We start from the raw sequence: 5,011 nt of genomic DNA, 5'->3' as shown, positions 1-5,011 counted from the left end.
GCGAGAGGCAACGCTTCCCGAATGTGCGGATGGGAGTTCCGTTGGCGGAAAGCAAGGCGGGGCCTCGGCCCGCAGCTTGCTTGTCGGACGCGGAGGCAGGGAGGATGCTTACCTGTGCTCCAGGGTCACACAGAAAACGGCGACCAGACAAGGCGTCTGTGATGAACAGGAGGCTGCCGGAATGGCCGACGCTCATGGCCACAAGTGAGCGCCGGCCCGGTCATTTCCCGACCCGTCGAAAGAGCACGGCGGGCGGCACGCCCTAGCCTTGCGGCCGAACCTGGTATGATAATAACACCAGGTTTGCCCCGGTGGTGGCTGCCGCGGCGGTCGTGACGGCAGTGGTGGACGGGGTGTAGCGGCGGCCACGAGGGGGCGCGGCGCTGAAGCCTCCGCACCCGGAGTTAGTACGGCAGCGCTATGCATCGGCCGCATGTGCGGCGCTGAAACCTCTGCACCGGGATCCACTGCGGCAGCGCCATACGTCGGCCGCGTGTCGCAGGCCGTGAAAAATTTGTCCGCGTCTCTGGCCAAGGCGCGGGGCTCCATTATGGCCGAACCGGCCAGCATGAGTCGCACCTGCACAGGTAGCTGGCGGAGGAAAAGCGCTCGGAAAAGGAAATCCGTGCGTTTGTCGCCAAGAAGGGACAACATGTAATCCATCCGAATGGACGGTCGTGTGTCGCCGATGGCGGGAAGGTCAAGGAGGCGATCGGCGCGGTCAGCCTCCGTGAGCCCAAACGTGGTGAGGAGCAGTCGTTTGAGCGACGCGTACTTGTGGGCGCCCGGCGGGCACCGAAGGATGGACACGACGCGGGCGGCAGTGCCGGGCCCGAGGGCTGCGACCACGTGGAAGTACATGGTGTCGTCCGCCGTGATGCCCCGGAGCTGGAATTGGGCTTCGGCCTGCACAAACCAAACGTCGGCCTGTGCTTCCCAGAACTTCGGGAGTTTAACGGCGACAGCGTTAGTAGCCATGGCGTGTTCAGGGGTCAGCTACGGCTGAACCAGTCGGGGTCACCAGTGTGGTGCTGTGCACACACAACTCGTTTGCCAAGAAGGTAGGCCACCACTCGTTGTACAAACCAAAACACTTTATTCTAGGCTCGCCCGTAAGCACTGGGCGGGCTCGACTTTTGAGCCTGCATATATGTCCCAAGGCCACGCCTTGCCCTCGGGCTTGGCCGGTCGGCCGAAAGGCGGGGCAAGTATTTCAGTTCCACCCTGCGCCTCGTGACGCCTTTGCTCCGGGCGTAGCCCGAGCCGCGCTTCCACGCCCGGTCGCTCCCGCCACCCACTGGTGCGCGGAATTATTACCCGCCGGCATTGTGTCCGCCACAGTATGTTACATTCCGGTGAAAACCAATGGAGCACCGGGCTCCCTAGTTGCCTGAATACTCCTTCATTCACCGCTGTTATGTCTGGTCATGTGGCGTATGTCGAGCCTCACACAATAATGCCTTGAAAGCAAGCCGTTTCTTATCAACCGATGTTTGTAAGCCATGGCGATACATTTGCAAGTGGTGTAACTAACTTTTTAGCACGATGGATGTAGTTTTTGAAAATAATTTCCAAATTTACATTAAAGACAATGTTGAGGTGACAAAAAAGTGTTATTCTTCAACCGTTTTGATGGTGTGCTTGCTTGAGTGCTTAAGCAACTTGGATTCATGGTGATACTGCCACTCGGTACTCTGTGGGGACATCCCAGAAGTTAAGAAGGCAAAATAAATTAGGGGATTAAAAGGAATGGGACAAGCACCCCCAAAGACCAGAAGACCCAAAAGACCCAGATGACTCAAAAGTCCACGAGGACCCAAAAGACCCAAAGGTTCCCAAGGATGCAAAAGACGTAGAGGACCCTAAAGTCCCTGAGGACCCAAACGGCCCGAAGACACAAAAGGCCCAAAGACCCCGAGGATATATTTTGGGTCCTCGGGAACTTTTGGGTCATCTGGGTCTTTAGGGGTCTTAAAGGGTCTTCATTGGTTGAAACTTGATGGGGTCTCAGCAGTCTAAAGAGTTAAAAGGTACATTTCATAGTACGTAATATGTAATTAATTAATCGATGTACGTAGTTAATAGACACAAAAGTACGCCACACACACGCACACACGCACAACTCATCCATTTATAGTAGACTAGCAGAAGTACCCGGCATTGCTGGGCGGGGGAGGGGAGGGGAGGGGGAAGAGGAGGGGAGGGGAACGGGGGGGAGGGGGGGAGGGGAGGAGAGGGGGGGAGGGGAGAAGAGGGGGGGGGGGGAAGTACCCGGCATTACGTGTATAAACGTGAGGGAGAAGAGGGGGGAGGGGGAGGGGGGGAGGGGAGGGGAAGGGGGCGGGGGAGGGGTGGAGGGGAGGGGGAGGGGGAGGATGGGGAGCGGGAGGGGGGGGAGGGGGGGGAGGTGGAGGGGGAGGGGGAGGGGGAGGGGAAGGGGAGGGGGAGGGGGGAGTGGGAGGGCGCTGCGAATAGTCGAATCAGCGCGCTGCTCTGCCACCGATTCAGAATCCGTGTATAATATTCCTCGCTGAAAAAAAATATGGATCTAAAGATGAAAGAAAAAAAACCTATGTGGTGGTGTGAATGGCAATGTTCCTCGCTGAAATGTGAAAAAAACGCATTCGCTTTTCGCTCTGAAATACGTGCGAACGCGTAACTGAGATAATGGCGGCAAGGAACATCACGTGATCGCTCTGAGCGAATCAGCGTGCTGCTCTGCCATTCCGGTCCATAATATTCCTCGCTGAAATGCGCTGAGGTAAAAATATGGTAAAAAAATATTATGAAATAAATTTTTAGGTCGACCATGTTCGTCCCAGGCTCAATGGCCATGTTTGTGCCAAATATCAAGTACGTGAGCCTCTCCGTTTAGGAGTCTATCGGTAACATTACACACACACACACACACACACACACACACACACACACACACACACACACACACACAAACTGTGTTTTATATATACTAGGGCATGCCCGTACTATATATATGCCCGTACTATATATATATCTAAAATTATATCCCCCCCCTCTATTTACATGAAATGGTTTGGTCCATTCGCAACGACCACAGAACCCCCCCCCCCTCTATTTACATGAAATGGTTTGGTCCATTCGCAACGCCAAAGCGAACGGCGAACGGCTAAATCGCCATAGCTCGGTAACTACTTGTCCGATTAATTTCAAACCTTGAAAAGGCACATCCTCGGGTCCCCCAGCAATATACCTGGCAAGTTTCAAGTTATATCGGACCGGTAGTTGTCGAGAAATCGTTGTCGCATACACACATACACACACACATACACACAGAGATTAGTGGAATTATAGATAGATATATTTTGGTGAGTTTCGGCCAGACACAGCGATGAACGAAGGAGCCTTTATCTATAATCTGTCGGTCAGTTTCTCCGTAACGCTTTCCATGTTTGAAGAGGAAGAAGAATTATATTTGGCTGAGTTTCTCTGTAATGCTCCACTCACTCGGACAAGAACAAGAAATTCGTTCAGTTGGAGTGCTTGCTTGAACACTTTCAAACAAGCAAGCCGCTTGGCAAGTAATAGAAAGCTGCTTGCTAACGGAACATACCCAGGCAATTTGAGTCATGAGCAACGGACAATTGAGAAGGCACGGATAAACAAATTCCAACGAAACAAAAGTAAATGCTTTTATAAAACAGGCCACGCAAGCCATTAGTAACTTTTCTTTTGTTATTGTAGCGTTGTAGTAAAACTTATTTTGGCGGTGTATAACCTTTAAACTGATTGCATAGTTTTTCGTAGGACGGAGGTATTTCGTACATATAAGTTTAATGGACTTGATTCTTTAAAAGTTCAACTTTGTGCTTATTTTCCCGTTTCAATAACGCGAGGACGATGTTGAATTGAACGAGGTGACAGGTTTGGAGGACGAGTCTGGTGACGTCATTGGCGTGTCGCGCGGAGTTTGAAGCGCGAGTTCAACGTCAGTGACAGGATTACGGTCTGTGGTGATAAACTTCGGATACTTTGGCACGGAATCCAATTTGCAAAGGTCGGTACGACGAAGACGAGTTCAGATGGTTCGATGTGATTTCCTGTGATAATTGACCGTTACTTCATGAACATCAATAACATGTGTACTTTACTCGCCCAGGCGAAAAGGTAGTTTGGCTGGTAGTGGTAGTGGTACTGGTAGCGTGTTGTAGTTTGGCTGGTACTGGTACTGGCTGGTAGTGGTAGCGTGTTGTAGTTTGGCTGGTACTGGTACTGGCTGGTAGTGGTAGCGTGTTTATCGCAACCAAAAGTTCCCTCGTCGGATGTGACTTTAAAAAATGTCTTTTGGTGAAGTGACAGCAGAGGGCACAATCTCGGAACACACGGTTCATCTTCATGGTTGTTGTCGACCGCGCGTTTGGGACGTTTTGTCTAAATTTGTCAAGGGAGAGGTGCTAAGGTGGTGTTTGTTCCAGGTGAAGAGGTGCTAAGATGGTGTTTGTCCAGGTGGAGAGGTGCTAAGATGGTGTTTGTCCAGGTGGAGAGGTGCTAAGGTGGTGTTTGGCCAGGTGAGAGAGGGCTTTGGGGGGGGGCATGGGAAGGGGGCAGTGGGAGAGGTATAAAACATATGGACACTGCCAGGACTTCCAGGAAAGAAGTTGGAATTTCAAACAAGGTGGATCTGGGGTGAATTAGCGGGGGTAGAAAAGATCAAGGTTTTGGATGGGGGAAGATAAGAGATGGTGGTGAACAGCTGTTTTAAAGACCTGGAGGGAGGAGTGGGATTGAAGGGAGTGAGGGAGTTTGTTCCAGAGGCGGGAGAAAAGAGGAATGAAAGAGTGAAGGTGAGCAGAGAGCCGAGATTTCGGCAGTTTAACCATCAGAGGGTTGCTGGCAGATCTTGTGCGACCTGTAGGAATATTTGGGGGACAGAGCACAGAGAGAGCTGGGGGTGCAAGGCCGGAGAGGAGTCGGTAGAAGACAGAAAGACCACCTACCTGCCTGCGGTGAGTGAGTGAAAGGCCCTCAGAGATAG

At 52.0% G+C, this 5,011-nt stretch overlaps 1 protein-coding gene across 2 annotated transcripts in view; it reads left to right on the top strand.

Annotated features, from left to right (window-relative positions):
- Positions 1–3,948: 3,948 nt before the first annotated feature.
- Positions 3,949–5,011, top strand: part of LOC137421178 (centrosomal protein of 152 kDa) — a 163,728-nt gene continuing 162,665 nt past the window's right edge. For both annotated transcript variants that reach the window (XM_078771817.1, XM_078771816.1), the window contains exon 1: positions 3,949–4,033. The gene's annotated coding sequence lies outside the window, so the exon portion shown is untranslated. The remainder of the gene's footprint in view (positions 4,034–5,011) is intronic.

The sequence above is a fragment of the Myxine glutinosa genome, chromosome 2, assembly GCF_964187855.1.
Source record: "Myxine glutinosa chromosome 2, kmMyxGlut1.1, whole genome shotgun sequence".
Lineage (NCBI taxonomy): Eukaryota > Metazoa > Chordata > Myxini > Myxiniformes > Myxinidae > Myxine > Myxine glutinosa.
The sequence above is the reverse complement of the archived record's forward strand: the minus strand, read 5'-3'. Positions and strand labels throughout refer to the sequence as shown.